The sequence below is a fragment of the Chelonia mydas genome, chromosome 2 (genome assembly GCF_015237465.2).
Source record: "Chelonia mydas isolate rCheMyd1 chromosome 2, rCheMyd1.pri.v2, whole genome shotgun sequence".
Lineage (NCBI taxonomy): Eukaryota > Metazoa > Chordata > Testudines > Cheloniidae > Chelonia > Chelonia mydas.
The window spans coordinates 108,829,606-108,848,465 of NC_057850.1; the positions used below are offsets into that span (position 1 = coordinate 108,829,606).

At 41.8% G+C, this 18,860-nt stretch overlaps 1 long non-coding RNA gene across 1 annotated transcript; it reads left to right on the top strand.

The window, feature by feature from the left end:
* Positions 1-6,464: 6,464 nt before the first annotated feature.
* Positions 6,465-17,623, top strand: LOC122464271. Its single transcript, XR_006288218.1, has 3 exons — positions 6,465-6,598; positions 8,661-8,795; positions 17,270-17,623. It is a non-coding gene; the product is annotated as an uncharacterized LOC122464271 (long non-coding RNA).
* Positions 17,624-18,860: the final 1,237 nt, after the last annotated feature.

Here is an 18,860-nt window from a genome sequence, read left to right on the forward strand (position 1 = left end):
TAGCTCTGTATTATTGGCTGAAATGCTAGTTTGTAACATGGCACAACAAATGCTCTGCAGTGAACCACAGCTGAGAGTCTATTCCCTGCAGCATGAGCAGTACACTGCAGGGACTATTATTCCTGTTATATGCCGTGGTGGAAGGATAGGAGCGTCATAAGGTTTTGCTATGTCAGGGCATCAGCCCTCTCGACTTTGAAAGGACCTAAAAATAGGTGCATTTCATCAGCACCAGCTCTTCAGACTGAAAGAGGCAGAAGCTAATTTGATATTTTTTTCTATTCTACTGAGACTTTCCAAAGCCATTAACCTTCTTGGTTTTTTTCGTTAGTTGTTGCTGTGTTCTATATTTGCAGCACTTCTTTTGTTAGTGTTACAGTTCTTAGTTTCTGTATCCTGTGTCTGAATTTATATGAAATGTCTCCCAGTCCTCAATTTCCTGGGTGAGGGCCTCATCCTGCCCCCCTTGAAGTCAAAGGAAATAGTCTTATTTATTTCAATGGTGCATGATTAAGCTCTTAATATGAATGGACCTATAAATCCTTTCTCATCCATTCCTGAGCCTTGAAATATGAAATATCACTTCAGTCTCAGGAAGAATTTTGATAACACTGATACTAATAATATTTACCAACCTTTTCACATTGGGTGTGTGTTTGTGTTTATAAACACTGTCATTCTGAAAAGCTATGCACACATAAACTGTAGGACTATGCATAATATGCATCCCCTGCATGACTGTTAGGCCACTCCTAAGCAAGTGTACAGATATGGTCATTCTTCATATCTGTCCTCCTAAATGTAGGGTTAATGTGCTGCAGGTTCCCGGGTCAATGTTGATGACACTACAAGAACTATTTGATTGACTCCTGTCTTTGAGATGTTGAATATGGAAATCTTTCAATCTCAGTCACAGGTTTGGTAATATTTGCAGTTGATACGTGCACACATAACACTTCAGTTCATTTTAATAACATTTTATTGGCAGAATACGTTAAGCAAAAGTGGCCAAAGTGTAAAAAGAAACACAATGTTTGGGTCTTGGCCAGAAGTAGATACAATATATGAAACATCTACCCAGGACAGAACTTCCCAGTTTGTAGGAGTTAACACACACATGACTTGTTTACAGTGACCAAGTTTTGTTGTAAATATTAACACAAAAGACCTAAAATCCCTGATGATTGCCTGAGATGCTCTCAGCTCACTCTTATTCATTCTTTCTGTCTTTAGATATAATTTTAACAGAGGCCTCCTTATTGGAGATGTGCATTTCCTATTGCCCCAGGGTCTCGTTAGCAAACCCCAAAGAACACTCCTTCCAGATTTCACTGCAGTGGGGCACCTCTCCTCTCCTGGTTCCCAAAAACAGCTTTCAGAGTGCCCAACTTGAGACACTTTAAAAGGGTGAGGGTGGTTGCTCAGCTCTCTCTGAAAATCAGACCCCTTCAAGGCATATCAAGTTGGACACCCTGAATTACTAGTCACTTTTGGAATTCTTGACCTAAAACCTTTTGACTGATAAATATTATAAGATTATATATGATGAGCCCTGTTCTTTCATGCCTGCATCATTAGACACACCTGTGGAATTCCTCCAAGACTGAGCAGTGTTGTGCAGGTGGAATACTTTACGGTAGGCCTCCATATTCAAAGACAAAATTTAGCAGCAGAACTGAAAAGTGCACATCTTGTAGCTGTTCTAATTCACAATGTAAAAGGAAAGACTCCAACTACAGCAGTCTGATATGACTGTAGTACATTTCTCGGAGGCTTTTCTCTGACTTCAGAAGAAAAGGTCTTCTGTAATTACAGTATGAACACATGGGAAAACCACTCGACTGGAGCATTGCAAGTCTGGCGTATAAACTATTCCACCAGCAGCAAAAGTGCCTCATAATTTTTTGTTACAGGGACAAAGTTGAGATGGTTTGGCTCAGTCTAATTCTTCCTGGAGAGTGAAGGCCAAAAGCCATTTTACAGAGAGAGGCAACTAGAACATTAAAACTCAAGAGAACAATTTTACAGCCATTTGGCTTCTGCTCTCAGATAATAGCCAGTTGGCTTTCTGCAACAACCTTTGTATCATAAACACAGACAGTAAGAGTAAGTCAACATATCATTACATGAATGTAATTTCTTCCACAAACCTTTCCATCCCTTCATAAAAAATGCCCTTAGGTCTGGAAAACACTTCCTGTACTGATTCTTGAGGCTACTGTCTTGTTCATATGTCATCTCAAGACAAATTGACAGAAATTGAATGCAATTCAATAGTACCAAGTGCAAACTCATGTAATTAAGTAAAAAGAATTTCGTCTACAAACTGGGGGGCTCATAAGATGGAAGTGAGAGAGCAGAGAGAGACCTGGGTGTGTGGATCACAGGATGACAGGATGACTATGAGCCACCAATATGATCTGGCTGTGAAAAAGGCAAATGCAATCTTAGGATGTAGTAGGAGATGTATTTCCAGTAGAGATAGAGAAGTACTGTATTAATGACATTGTACAAGGCATTGGTGACACCTCACTTGGAATATTGTGTACAATTCTGGTCACCCATGTTCATGTAATATTAATTTAAACTTGAACAGGTGCAGAGAGCTACTAGGAGGATTGGGGGAATGGAGAGGAGAGTGGAAGAACTTGTCTTGATTAGTCTTGCAAAAAGAAGTCTGAGAAGGAACATGATTACGCTGTATAAATGCATTAGGAGGATAAATACCAGGAAGGGTGAAGAACTATTTAAGCTAAAGAACAACGTTGGTACAAGAATAAATGGATATAAACTGTCCATGAACAAATTCAGGCTGGAAATTAGAAGGTTTCTAACCACCAGAAGGGTAAGGTTATGGAACAGCTTCCCAACAAGAGTTGTGAGGAGAAATAACAATTAATTTTAAGAGCGAGCCGGACAAACATCTGAGTGCAATTGTATGATGCGGTTGTTTTGGGGGCGGGGTGGGGCGGGGAGGCTGGAGTGGGGCTCAACAGCCCTGGTGTATATCTCATGTTATGGTTCATAGCTTATGTTCCTAAAACTTGCATTTTAGGGTTTCACCTAGCCACTGACAGGGGTCAGGATGGGATTTTTTCCTCCCAGTGTATGATCGGAGGTTGATTTGTTTTTTCCCCCCTTCCTCTGAAGGATGAGGAACGGCCACAACTGGAGATGGGCTGCTAGGTGGGGTGGGCCAGGGTTCTGAGGTGGCACTGAGTAGTCTTTCTCTCAGGTTGGCTGGCCGGCTGTTCTTGCTCACATGCTCATGGTCTAACTGATTGCTATACATGGTATGGGAAGGAATTTCCCCCCAGGTCAAATTGGCAGTGACCTTGAGGGTTTTTTGTCTTCCTATGCAGTGTTTGCGTGCAGGTCACTTGCTAAGATTATTTGGGTATGTCTCACATGATCATTTCCCTGTCATTGCTGGGGCCTTAAGCCCTGGCCCACCTTTGTCCCTTCTGTGCTCTGCCTGTGGCACATAATAGTCTAGTTTCCTGTGCATCTCATTTCAGTTGTTAGGTTTAGTGTGAGGTTGTTGGTGGCCTGTGATAAATAGAGGGTCAGACTGGATGATCTAGTGGTCTCTTCTGGCCTTAGACTCTATGACACCTATAAGAAATTAACCAATTAGTGATGGTGAAGTTCAGGGGCTGGTTGGTAATAACCACTTGTCTTCTTAGGCTCAAGTCTGCTAAGACTTTGTGTATATACTTAACTTTACACACTGTGGGTGGGCCCATTGGCTTCAAATGAGAAATAACAATTAAAACTATAAACTTCCCTGTTGGGAGAAGGCTGCAGGTTCCACCCAGCTTCTCCTCTTTAGGGAGATGGTCCAGTCTCAACTGGCTGAGGAGCTGCTAGACCAGATAACAGATGGTGCTTTCACAAGCCTTTTTCTCATATGAACATCTTATGGTCCCAATTGCTGGGGCCAGTGGCTACAGTGCTGGGCATGTGAACACCACATTCCGAGGATACTCTCCTTCCCACATAAGACATAATTCTCCCTGTCGAGGGACAAAGGTGGAGAAGGGAGAATGCCTGCACCTTCAAGCACAGTCCTGATTTGGGAAAGATGAGTCTGATAAATCAAAATACCATCTTGTGTAACTGCACTGGCGAGTATGCATTACAAGTTCCCCTCTGTGTCGGATCTGCAGGGGATGTGAGGCCTAGCTCTGCAGAGGTATTTAGGCACCTAACTACTAATGATTTCAATGGGAGTTAGGCACCTAAATACCGTTGAGGTTCTGGGCTTCAGTCTATTGCAGCCCCAGCATGAGCGCTTTCGCTCTTTCACTCTAGCTGGAGGATATACATTTAGTTCTGGAGGCCTGTGAATCAATGCCTAGTGTGTTGGCCAATATGGTGGCCATCACACCTGCACCATCTGTCAATTTCAATATTTGTGTGGTCATGAGTAAAGCATAGGATGACGGGACTCCTTACTACCAGAGATTAAACTGAGAGAAATGTATAGGGTAAGATGAGCCCATTAGTGTTTTCTCCTGCAGAAAGTAGGCTGAAACAGTTCTGAAACATTCTTAGCAGAATAATGTATCTGAAGAGCTGCTTATTGCAAGGTATTACTCAAATCCTCTTTTGCTGAGACACAGAATGAAAAGAAAGTGAGAAGAAAAATCAACAAAGTGGGCTGTCTTTGAGTTGAAGTGGAAGAGATATACAGGAATGGGGCAGGGGGTAAAAATAACCCCATTTATTTTGCAACCTGTAGAAACAGCTACAGCTAAGTAGAGAGAACTAGATTGAAAGGTGGGTACTCTTGTTGGAAATCTAGACCTGTGCCGCTCTGTCTTTGGCCATGGTCCAGAAGCGTACATGGTCTGGCTGAAATGATACAATGCACATTATTGTTGTTTATCTAGCATGATAGGTGACACATGTACTGTCAGAAGATGAGGTCTATGACCTGAGAAGCTTACACTCTAAGTTAGACAGGTACAACACAGTGTTTAATGGTAAGGCGCGAACAAAGGAGCAGATAGCTTTCCACTGCTAATCCCTAATTCAGTGCTACCTGAAAGAAGCCAGTGTTGAACAGGAACCCGAAGATGGCAGGAAGAAAGACAGTGGGAGGAGTCAAAGGAAGGGCTGTGGCACAGGGAGAGAGTAGAAAGGACGAGAGGGAAGGGGAAGGAATGAGAGCTGAGTTTCGGCAGAGCTGTGTACTGCCTTGGTGAAATCAGACCGTGAGCTTCACATGGAAGACGTCAGGAAGCCACTAAAGGGATTCAGTGGTTGGAGGAGGTGGACTGCAGAATTTAAGCAGCAGGATTTTCTGTTCCACTGGGTGTTTTCTTATGAGACACTATTTTCAAAGCACACAGACTGGAAGGGGCAGGAAGCGGGAAAAAGTAGTCGGTCTGTATTCACCCAGCCCCAACAGAAAGCAGGCGGCAGGGCCTCAGCGATGGAAGGATTGCCTGGAAGAGGGTGCGGGGAATGGCTCAGTGGCGTAAGCTGCCTGCAAACCGCCACTCCACAAAGGGGCCCTAGAACTGGTTGGTGCTGCCCACAAAGTGGATGAGGTCAGCTTGGCGTGGGCAGAGTCAAGCTGCTCAGTAGGGGATTTGATTCAGAACGTCTCTCATGGAGATCCGGAAGGTTCCCTGCCTAGGTGCCAAGGAGGGCAGTAGTGCTGAATCCCCACTGTGCACAGCTGCTACTCCGTGCACAGAGAGGGGTTGTATAATGTTTGCCCTCTGCGCTGGGGGAGGTGCCTCTGGCCCATTTGTTTCAAAAGTAGTAGGACAACAGAATCTGCTTAGGAGCACTGGGCCAAAATTTGTCTGTGTTGAACTGAGTTAAATGTAATTACTCCTGGGGAGGATTTGGCCCATTAGGCAGTTCTCTGAGAGATCGTGTCATAATTAAGCAAACTTCCTATCCGTGCACATCCCGAGGTACATGAAATGCACCATCCCTGAGAAAGAGCATACTACACGGTCTATAAGGGACAAGGAGAAAACCATCTGTCTTCAATTGCGGGGTGGGGAGGCTCAGTTAGAGTAGCCTTGCTTCACCTACCCCCTACACTGTATTCTTCTTCAATCTATGGTTACAAACACCTCAGGTGATTTTCTTGTTGGATACAATCTCATAAGAACACTTTGAACAAGTCCCGAATATTGTGCACAGGTGATCACTTGTCTATTCACATTTAGTTTCCTTTGCAGGTGAACAGAAGAAGTAGGGCCAGGTTTTTATGTGGCATCAGGGAAACCTCTCGGTTTACACTTCATGGATGGACAGTACAAACTGGCAGAACAAAATGCATAGAACAGAGGCTTTGAGATGGCAACACTGACACTCTATGTGGACTGAGTTTACTGATTAATTAAACAGGAGCTTTACTTCTAAATTGGCTGCAGCTGGAGGACATAAGGCGTGCTAAGAAAAGGGAAGCAGTTACCACAGAGGCAGGGCTTGAAACAGACCAGGATGGAAATGGTAGGCTGACTTGCTCCCTGCTGTATTGTTTGCTGGGCATGTGGGAAATTTTTGGTTTGCTGTTCTGGAAGTTCATCAGCAGGACACAGAGTGACAATCTGTAGGTGCTCCCAGAACTGTGAGTTACTGCATTACCCCTCTCAGCTGCAGCAAGGGAAAATTTTACTACTGCTAAGCTGTATGACAGCTCCCTGATGCACCAGCTTGTCTGCCTTCCTATCAAACCCTTCAGGACTCTGCCAGTCCAAACCTTGCCTTGAAACTAACAAAGAGTGAACCTCAACTTCCAAGCACCCTAGAAACCTCTCCCTGCAGTGTCCAGCCCCCTTACTAGATATTCACAGCAGTTAAGTTGGTTGCTTAATGAGACATGCACTGCAACCTGTTAGCTTAACTGTGGTAAATACCCCTTCTCTTCAGTTAGCACACTGAAGCGGTTTATAATAAAACCAGTTTATTTAACAAAGGGCCATAGGATTAAGTGATGGCAAATATAAGGAGTAAAGCTAGAAAGGGTTGCAAGCATCTGAAGAAGTGGTGGGTTTTTTTACCGATGAAAGCTTATACCCAAATAAATCTGTCAGTCTTTAAGCGGCCACCAGACTCCTCGTTATTCATAACCATGGCCACACTCTTCTGCACAGGACAAATCTGTGACAGAGTGATGCCTGCCCTGTTTAGTTAACTTTCCTGGGTTTTTCTGCCCTTGCCTATTTGCTTTACAAGCCCTTTACCTAAGAACAAATAAGTCCTAAGAGACAGGTATCCGGTAGCAAGCCATTGCTGGACATCACCAGCTTAGGGACGCTTGGGGTTTATTCCAGAGAGTGCAAGTCACAGGCCCTTTAAAGGGCACGGTCTTATGTGGAATCAGATGGCCAAACTCCAAGCCTTGGCTGGGGAAGATGTGTTGATAAGATAGTTCATCTAATAACAGATATGAGGAGCACTAGGCAGAGAGAGCGAGCTGTATTTGACTTACAATTATATAGGAGAAGGGAGTCAGTAGCAGCAGCTAGTGACATAATATATTTATCTTCCTCAAGAACAATGCCTTCTAAAGCTGTCAGGGTTCCCTCCCCACTCTGAACTCTAGGGTATCGATGTGGAGACCCGCATGAAAGACCCCCTAAGCTTATTTCTACCAGCTCAGGTTAAAAGCTTTCCCAAGGCATAAATTCTTCCTTGTCCTTGGACGGGATTGCTGCCACCACCAAATGAGTTAGACAAAGATTCATGAAAAGGACCACTTGGAGTTCCTGTTTCCCCCAAAATATCCCCCCAAGCCCCTTCACGCCCTTTCCTGGGAAGGCTTGAGAATAATATACCAACCAAATAGGTAAACAAGATGAGCACAGACAAGGCCCTTGGGTTTTTAGGACACTAAAAACCAATCAGGTTTTTAAAAACAGAACTTTATTATAAAGAAAAAGTAAAAGAAGCACCTCTGTAAAATCAGGATGGAAGATAATTTTACAGGGTAATAAGATTTAAGACACAGAGGATTCCCCTCTAGGCAAAACTTTAAAGTTACAGAAAACAGGAATAAACCTCCCTCTTAGCATAGGGAAAATTCACAAGCTAAAATAAAAGATAATCTAATGCATTTCCTTGCTTTACTTACAACTTTTGTAATCTAGATGCTTATTTCAGGTAGGGTTTTAGGAGAGGTTTTTTTTTTTTCTGCCCTGGTCTCTCTCTGTCCTGGAGAGAACAACAAAAGACACAAACAAAAAACCTCCCCCCACAGATTTGAAAGGATCTTCTTCCCTTATTGGTCCTTTTGGTCAGGTGCCAACCAGGTTATTTGAGCTTCTTAACTGCTTACAGGTAAAGGAGGCATTTTATGCTACCCTTAGCTGTATGTTTATGACAAAAGCCCAGTTTTTTTTGTTGTTGTTTCATTTTCTGCTCTTCTTCTCTTTCCTCTGTCTTGGCCTGGAGGATCAGCTGTTGATACTTCATCTGGGAAACTGACACCTAAAACCTTCCTCCTCACAAAGGAACCCAACTCTATCTGAGTAATTTTGAATTGGCAGTAGCAATTTGTAAAATTGCATCCCATTAGTGAATCATAACTCATTTTGGGGATCTACTGTATTTTCTACAAACCTTCTCTTGCTGGGAACAGATAGGAACTCTGGGAAATGGAGACAGGTAATTTACACCCTTTTCCTCAGTGTTCACAGCTGCCAAAGGAAATACTGCTGCTTCTGGAAAGGAAGTATGGACATACTCAAAATACCCACATACGTTCCCGCTGCAACCCCTGCTCATGATGAAAGCCCTTCCAGTCTGGGTTGATCAAAAGTTTGGTATGTGGAAAGCATTTAGAGAGAATCTCTTCCTTCCAGGGCCTTTGGCGCTCACTACTCACAAGTTCAAATCCAGCTGGGTTGACAGTCACCATCTGAAGATGATTTGGTGTTTTATGTTAAATGAATTTGGTGGGACCCATCCATTTCTCAATGGACAGCTATTCCCCAATCACCACCACTACCGGCATTAAATGGCACAGAAGGTGACAGTTTCAGCAGAGAGTCTAAGGAGGGGATAGGTCCTTCATATAGTTCCTCCAGGTCTCCTTGAGGTACATTGACTGTTGCCTGTATGGTACCTATTCTATGGATAAATGGAAGGCTTTTGTTTCCAGTGCTGTCATTCCTAGTACCTGTCATCAGAACTAAATTTACTTGTGTTTTCAGGTATGTTTTGGAAACTGTTTACATCTTTCACTGCACTCATGATCATATTAGAACAGGTATTAATTCTTTGGGTAGAGTGTTGGATCTTTCTTTCATTCGTTTGTTTTCCATTCAATCTGACATGGTGATATAGCATCCTTCTAATGTAGCAACCAGCAGATGAAATAAGTTTCTCCCTTTGGAGACTACTGTTGTTTAAGTGGTTCATCCTAAGCATTTATTTGTCTGGCTCTGAATAAGGGATGGAGAATCTGGCCCTGAATAAATGTTACATCGTAAGGAAATAGGAATATGTAAGTAAAGCATGTGGCTGTACTGTTGTTTACAATGTACTTTCACAAAAAGTTCAGAATGTCTTTTAGTCTCGGATTACTGCATGAATGACCAGCATTATTTGAACAGTTTTGGGTTTAAGCGTTTTAAAAATCAGGATAAAACCATCCATCCACCAACATAATCCTATTTACAGCATTAAGAACCTACTGCATGCAGGAGAACAAATTTCAGCTGACAAAATCTTCAAACATAAGGAAATGGCTTTAACATTTTGTGCATTAGAAAGGGAAGAGAAAAGAGATTATGGCAGCTAAATTATAACACTTGCATTTTGAATCATTTAAACCGCTTTAGGCATGTGGCTGTATTTTTCAGGAGTTTGTTTGTTTTTCTTTTTTTGTATCCACTGGAATAAAACTTTAAAACAGTTACAGTAAAACAGCCCTAATTAAACTATCAGGATGGTTTTGTTAAAGGTTAATGGCATAGTGTGGCTCATGTAAAAGCCTAAATTACTATATGGGGACCAGTGATTTTGGGACCCCCAACGTGAGACACCTTAATGGGGCTTGATTGTCAGAGGTGATCAGCTCAAGTTGCGCCCCAAAATAACTAGTTATGTTCAATAATGTGTAGACCATCATGTCTAATAATAACCAAAAACATGCACTGCATCTATTGTGTGCTTCATTCTCTTATTGGTAAATAAGACAACAACAAAATTAGAAGATTTAGAAATGTTTTAAAAATTAATGAATAAGCATAGGATAATTTCACTATTTTTGAATTTGTCAGTTACTATTAGAGTACTAAATATGAGCATGAAAATGTTACTGAAGACCAAATCCGGGTCATTTGCCCAGAACTTTTAGGTAAATAAAGAAAGGTTTCAGAGTAGCAGCCGTGTTAGTCTGTATCCGCAAAAAGAACAGGAGGACTTGTGGCACCTTAGAGACTAACAAATTTATTAGAGCATAAGCTTTCGTGTAGCCCACGAAAGCTTATGCTCTAATAAATTGGTTAGTCTCTAAGGTGCCACAAGTCCTCCTGTTCTTTTTATGTAAATAAAGAGTTCCCTTGACTTTACTACCCATTCTCCTCTTCAACTCACTATGTAACTTATATGCCTCCACCACCATAATGTCCATGTGCCTTGTAATATTTATCCTTACAGCATCCTGTGAGGTAGGGAAATGCTATAATTGCTATTCTACAGAGAGGGAAACTGAGGGGTAGAGAAATTGAGTGATTTGTTCAAGTTCACACAGGAAGCCTGTAGTGGAGCAAGGAACTGAAACCAAGTCTCTAGAGTCCCAAGGTAGTGCCCTAACCACTGGACCATCCTAACCTTCCCTTTAGGGAAATCTTGGGGAAGCCTCTGATATAGGGAATAAAGGGGTTTTAGGGCTCTGGAAGGAGAAGCAGAAAGTATCTGTGCCAGTCAGAGAGGTACAAATGGGATTCCTCCAACTCCCAGTTATGGGCATAAGTCACAGGGGCAGTGCCTCAACTGATGTATGTGAGTTATGGCAGTTTAAACCAGCTAAGGATTTGCCTCAGCGAGTTCAGATTAAGATCTGACCGTTCAAGTCTGGTGAGGAAGTTTGCGTTCTGAGTCAGCTCAAGAAGTTTGGGTTTAAATCCAAATTAGAGCTTCTCAAAAGTTTGGAGGTGAGCGTTAGGTCTGAAGTGGAATGATAGATCCAATCTGCAGGGGTTTTGGTCTCACAGTTACATGGGTTGGTAGGGCGGGGACATAATCCAAATCCTATCTAATCTAATCTATCCAGGTTTGTGCAATGACACCCATCACCAGAGTGGCTGAGCACCTTCCAAAGACTTACCTTCCAGATTTGTTTTTGGAGTTTAAGTCCTTCGCTATGGAATAACTGTTAAGATAGGTCAATATGCAGGCCAAATGACCTTCAGGAAGTACGTCTTGAATTTGGAATTTGGTTGTATCAGTATGTTAAAGTAGTCTTTAGGCTTGCACAGTATCTCCAGGTGTTCTGACCAGTTCTCACTAGAACCATTAGCCCTTACCTCCAGTTGGCAGAATTGGTATAAGTATCTGAACAGAAGGGAAAAATATAGGGTGAGAAGAAAGTAAGTTTCCCATGTGCTTGTGTTTAAAGTGAAATCATTTAAGCACGAGAAATGCCCTCAGATCCCTTCCTATAGCCTTTTCCTTTCCTCTGAGATTAATAAATAAAACAAAGGCTACAGAGGAACATTTGTATTTTCCAGGTTAATTTTTATTTTGTTTTATCCAGGGAGGCAGATGCGCATAGTCTGACAGGAGGCATTAAGGTCAATTAACTTTTTTCACTTCACAGACTTCTTCCCCTTGAAGTGAAAGACTTTAAAAGGGGGCAGGGAGAGGGAGTGAGTCTTTTATGGCAATCCTAGTAAACACTTGTGCTCAGGGCACTTCCTGTGTTTCACATCAAAGGAAAGAGTCACCCTTCATTAAAGGTAAAAGGCAGATTATTACAGGATCTAATTTATCTTTTGATTCCAGCAGATAACACACTTATGTTACCATGCTTAGCTGCTGTGCAGCTCCCCAGGGCAAAGAAAGAGAGACTACAGGGTGGTTAATAGTAATGCAGAAATCCCAATCAGTTGGAAAGTCTGTCAAGCAAGCATCCAAAAATTCAGAAGCTCTTTAGACTGGAAGTTGCACAAGAAGAGGCTCCCCTGGGAGATATTTGGAACTTCCCACTTTTCATCTGAGGCAAAACCAGAAAGCTCAGGAAAAATGTAAACAAACAAAAATTCTAAGCAAACTTTTTTGAAACACAAAGAAGGTCCAGGCTCATCCATTTAGTTTAAAATGAACCTTATTTATTCCAGACCAGTTCTTTCATTTGTAATGGTAACACAAGAGTTTTGATGGGAGCAGAAAGGGAAAGTTTACTCCTATGAAAGAACTCCCATTTAGGTCCCGATCCTACCAACTGAAGTCAGTTAGGAAGACTGGGTTTGTTACAGGTGTGAAGGGAAAATAATGGACTGTTTCCAACCTTCAAACACCTTCTTCAAGAGGTATCTTCTGATTAAAAAGGAAGATTATTTCTGGGGAAGTTGGTCTGTTACTTAATCCAGATTCAGATGGTCCTATTCTGTCCTCAATCAAATGTATTGAACCTCAGTGCCTTCAATGTTGAGGCATATGTGTGTAACTGTGTGTAGCATGAATGGCTGGAAGGTCTCATAACTGAGGCATTGGAGTGTGACTTAGGAGCTCTGGGTTCATTTCCCTGATCTGACACAGATGTCCTGTTTGACCTTAGGCAACTTACCTAATTCCTTGGTGTGTCAGTTCCCTATCTTTAAAATGGGGATACTACTACTTCCCTATCTTATAGGAGTGATGTAGGATAACTTCAGTGTTTGTGTGGTGCTCAAAAGCTGTAGAGATTGGTCTGTAGAAAAGCCTGTAAAATGAATATATCACAACCCAGTCACAGTAAGGCTAGATAAACAGAAGAATGCCTTCAAGTCGTGTATGTCTTCTATAAAGAATGGAAGGCTGAGGAGTATGCTATTAATTTAAATTTGAATTATCCCAACCAAAATTGCATTGGAGAGTGTCTCTTTGCCACAGATCAAATTAATGTTCCCATGGGAACCAAGATGTAATCTCTATTATAGGGCATAGTGCAGATTCTAGGGTGAAAATGTTTGCTCTTGAAGTCTACTGAATGCTGAAGACGAGGCAAGAAAATACATTTTATTTACGACCCTAGGGGGGCACTCAAAATTCTGCAAAAATATTTTTGCATACAGTTTGCATTTTTGTAATGGAAAAACCTAGGGTCTCTATAAATAAGTCCAGGATACCAAGACCTTTCATGTTTCAGGTCAGGCAGGGTTACTTTTAGAGATGTATTTGGAAACTGAAGCCTTTTTTAAAAAAAATCAGCTTATAAGTCTAGTGAATTGACCATACTGTTCTACTGAGGTCTTTTTTTTCTACTTTAATGATTTTTTTTCATGTTTAACAGGCTCTCCACATTTTAGTTCATGCGCCATTAATGTAATCAAATAATTACACTGATTTTAAAAATCCACTCCAAGGAGCCAATAGGCTGTGACAACTACTAACTGAAGTTTCAAGGTTGTTGTAAAAAATCATAGACTTATAGAAATGTGAGTCTGGAAGGGATCTCAAGAGGTCATCAAATCCAGCCCCCTGTGTTAAGGCAGGACCAAGTATACCTCAGACAATCCCTGACAGGTGTTTGTGTAACCTGTTCTTTAAAATCTCCAATGACAGAGATTCCACAATCTCCCTTGGAAGCATAGTTCAATGCTTAACTATCCTTATGGTTAAAAGATTGTTCCTAATATCTAACCCAAATCTCCCTTGCTGCAAATTAAGCCCGTTACTTCTTGTCCTACCTTCAGTGGACATGGAGAACAATTGATCATTGTCCTGTTTATAACAGCCCTTAACATATTTGAAGACTATCAGGATCTCCCCTTGGTCGTCTTTTCTCAAATCTACACATGCCCAATTTTTAAAAATCTTTTCCTCATAAGCTCAGATTTTCCTGAACCTTTTGTCATTTTTGTTGCTCTCCTCTGGACTCACTCCAATTTGTCCACATATTTTTTTAAAGTGTGGTGCCCAGAACTGGACACAGTACTCCAGCTGAGGCCTCACCAATGCCAGGCAGAACGGGACAATTACCTACTTTATCTTACATACAACACTCCTGTTAATACACCTCAGAATGAGATTAGCCTTTTTTCACAACTGTATCACATTTTTAGCTACTTCAGTTTTGTGATCCCCTATAATCCTCAGGGCCTTTACAGTAGTACTACTGCCTACCAGTTATTCCACGGTTTGTAGTAGTTCATTTAATCCCCTCCCTCCCGTGAAGACCTTTGCAATTGTCTTTATTGAATTTCATCTTGTTGATTTCAGATCATTTCTCCAATTTGTCAAGGTTGTTTTGAATTCTAATCCTGCCCTCCAGAGTGCTTGCAACCCCTTGCAGCATGGTGTCATCTGTAAATTTTTTAAGCATACATCTCCATTCCGTTATCCAAGTCATTAATGAAAATATTGAATAGTATTGGAGGCAGAACTGACCCCCTGTGGGGCCTCACTAGATACTTCCTCCCAGTTTGACAGTGAGCCATTGATAACTACTCTTGGAGTATGGTCTTTCAAACAGTTTCGCATCCACCTTATAGTAAATTCGTCTGGATCACATTTCCCTAGTTTCATAGGCGCCAACTCCGTGGATGCTCCAGGGCTGGAGCACCCACAGGGAAAAATTAGTGGGTGCTCTGCACCCACTGGCAGCCAAGCTCCCCTCCTCACCCCCCCCCACCTCCTCCTCCACCTCCTCCCCTGAGTGTACTGCATCCCAGCTCCTCTGCCTACCTCCTAGCGCTTGCCACTGCCAAACAGCTGTAGCAAGCTCCAGGAGGGAGCAGGGAGAGGCGGGAACGTGGCACGCTCAGGGGAGGAGACGTGAAAGAGGTGGGGCAGGGATTTGGGGAAGGAGTCCAATAGGGGCAGGGAGGGGGTGGAGTTGGGGCGGGGACTTTGGGGAAGGGGTTGAAATGCGGGCGGGGCAGGGGTGGAATTGGGGTGGGGCCAAGGGGAGCAGGGGTCAAGCACCCACCCATGCCATTAGAAGCCGGTGCCTATGCCTAGTTTGCTTATGAGAATGTCATGTTGGGTTGTATCAAAAGCCTTGTTAAAAGCAAGATATATCACCTATACAGCTTCTCCCCTATCCCTTAGGCCAGTAATCCTATCAGAAAAGGAAATTAGGTTGGTTTGGTATGATTTGTTCTTGATAAATCCATGCTGGCTATGCTTTATACTCTATCATCCTCTAGGTGCTTACAAATTGGTTGTTTGTTAATTTGTTGCAGTATCTTTCCAGGTAGCGAAGGTAGGCTCAGTGGTCTATAATGCCCTGGGTTCTCTCTGTTCCCCTTTTTAAAGATAGGTACCATATTTGCCCTTCTCCAGTCCTTTGGAACCTCACCCATCCTCCATGAGTTCTCAAAGGTAATAGCTAATGCTTCCAAGATTGCTTCAGCTTGTTCTGTAAGTACCCTAGGGAATTCCATCAAGCCCCTCCAACCTGAATACATCTAACTTATCTAAATATTCTTCAACCTGTTCTTTTCCTGTTTTAGCTTGTGTTCCTTCCTCTTTGTTATTAATATTAAGTCTGGTCACAATTTACCTTTTTAGTGAAGACTGAAGCAAAATAGGCATTAAACATGTCAGTTTTCTTGACATAGTCTGTTGTTAGCTCTCCTTTCCCGCTAAACAGTGAACCTACACTTTTCATCATTTTTCTCTTGCTTGTAATATATTTAAAGAACCTCCTCTAATTGCCTTTTATGTCCCTTGCTAGGTGTAACTTGTTTTGTGCCTTAGCGTTTCTGATTTTGTCCCTAGATGCTTGTGCTGTTCTTTTGTGCTCATCCTTAGCAATTTGTCTCTATTTCCAATTTTTGTAGGATTCCTTTTTGATTTTCAGGTCATTGAAGACCACCTGATGGAGTCCTATTGTCTCTTACTATTCTTCCTATTCTTCCTATCTTTCCTTCACTTTGGGATAGTTTCCTGTTCCACCTTTAATAGCATCACTTTGAGAAACTACCCACTCTTCTGTTTCCTTTTTCCCTTTGATTTTCTTCCCACAGGACCTTGCCTACCAGTTCTCTCAGTTTGTTAAAGTCTGCTCTTTTTAAGCCCATTGTCCTTATTCTGCTGCTTTCACTTCTTTCCTTCTTTCTCTCTTTCGAATGATAGAATCTATCATTTCATGATCACTTTCACCAAAATTGCCTTCCACTTTCAGATTCGCAACCAATTCCTCCCTGTTAGTGAGAATTAAGTCTAAAATGGCTGTCTCTCTCTGATTACTTCCTTCCCCTTCTGATACAAACAATTGTTTTCAATACATTCTAAGAATTGATTGGACATTTTGTGTTTTGACATATTATTCTTCCAACAGATGTCTTGGTAGTTAAAGTCCCCTGTTACTACCAGGTCTTGTGATTTGGATATTTCATTACATTGCCTGGGTTCAATGGGTCCTGCTGTTCATCCTGTGATCTTGCCTTCCTTGAAGCATCTTCAGATGCCAGCCATCCCTGCTATCCAGTTGGAATTCTCTTCTTTCTCCTGTTATTGCCCCAATTTTGACTTGATCCTGTGTCCCTGTTCATCTGCCCACCCAGGAGGACCTCTGGCATCTATGTCCTCCAGGTTGAAGAGTGATGTTCCACAGATTCCTTTGTGCCTAACCCACTGCTCCCACAGCACTTTTGAAGTTCTGTGTCAACAATTGTTTAGATACCAGAGGTTCTGGAAGTATGAGAGTATTTGGACTGGAAGGTTGTCCGAACCTAAGACAAGAATGCCAACTATAGCTGGGATTCAGGATAGATACAGGAACTGAACTGGTAGGATGGGAATATACTTCACCTGTGGAGGAACAGATGAATGATGAAAACTCAGCAAAGATGGAAGGATTATTGACTTAAATGAAGTCCGGGACACCAGGAAATCCCAATAAACTTGGCTGCCTGGTCTCCAGAAGTGGCTAAGATACTTTCTGTCCTATAGGTGGTGTCAAGTAATCTAATAAAGGCAATTCAAGCTGGGGGGGAAAGTCCATAAATAGCCCTTGAAATGCTGTTTTGTGATCTTGACATTCCATCTGAAACTTCTTTAATGAGGCCAAGTTAGGAACTGTTTTGATTCAATGTCTGAGCTGGAATGCCTTGAATAAAATTGTTTTTTTTTCTCTCCACAGCCTCATACAAGCCTGATTATTCCACTAGAGATGATGTGAGACCAGTCCCGGAAATATGTTTTGAGCTTATTAAAAGGCTTTCTTAAAACTGGCACATACAAGCAATGATCAATGAGTGCCTGGCACCAGTACACTGAACCACATTGTGCCAGGCATAATAATTGATGTTGACTGAATACTTACAGCATTAAGCAATGGTTCATTTAATTAAAAAAAAAAGGGGGCTTTGGAAAATACTTTAAAGCGGAGGTGGTAAGTAAAATACTGTACAACAAATATCATCTAAGCTTTGACTTAACATAAATCTGTCATTTCGAAAGGATGAGAGCCAGTGATAAAAGGCAGTTAATTAGGTATGGGACTTGTATGAAAAGTTCTGTACGGAATTGGCAAATAAACCCAATGGGTTTCGCTTGTGTAATCTTGTACATTTTTTTCCTTAAGAAAGAGGAAAGTTTCAGTAGCCAGAGTGGTTCAGAATTGCATCAAATAACTGTGCATGAATGTGCCTGACATTGGCCCTTGCATACTACAGTGGTGGGTGCATTAGGAATATATCGATAAACAGACACCTTTTGCATTTGTTCCAGGAGCTCAGATAATTAAGTAGCAATAGTACAGTATTCTTTCACTGCAGGAGGTCTCCATTTTACTAACATTTCTGCTAACCATTCTTAGTTTTTGCTATTTTTTTTGCTGATGCATTCTTTTCTAATTCCATTTGAGTACCTGTTGTTGATGAGATTAATGGTTCAGCATCTCTGAGACACTTGCTTAAGATGTGGACAGAATTATATATCAGCCATGCACATCTGTGCTCTACAGTTTAAAATCACCCTTTGTTGAGAGAGACAGAAGGAGAAAGAACTGCCTGGAATACACTTTAAGATGCTAGTGAGCACCTTTGTAACCTTCCCCCTGGCATTTAGTATTTGTCATTTAAAAAGCAGCTTTTACTGATTTGCACTATTTGAGTGTATTGTGGTATTGTCCTTTCTAAGTGTAGCTGTCAAACACTGCATGGCAGTAAGAAGTACATTTTAATGACCATCATACACAGAAAGATAGATTTTAAGTGATTACAAGAAATAAAGCATAAAAGTCAGAATTGGTTACAAGAAAACAAAAGTAAAATGCAACTAATGCCTAACTTAACAAAACTAAGTGAATTCAAGTCAAAGGTCTCTCTCACCACACGTCTCATCAATTTTACTGGCTGATCTTTCAGGATCTCTTCCCCCAGTCCAATGCTGCTTCCTTTGTTCTTCAGGTGGTGTTGATGTTGTGGGTAGAGAGAAAGGGAGAGATGATTTGAGGCAACTCCTCTCTCTGTACAGTTCTATTTGTGAGTCCTCTACAGCCAAGGTTCAGGAGACAGATGGTAGGCTGAAGGAGTTTGGGCTCTTGGGTGGGTGTGATAGTCTGTACCCCCATATTCACCTGTTTCATACCGACTATGATAAATCTTATACACAGTTTGCCTTGTGAGGTATCACCACAATTTGCTGATCATTACTGTCCTGGTAAAATATGTGCGGCAACATTGTATGTATAGTAGAATCCTATAACCATATGGTATTTCTAGACATAA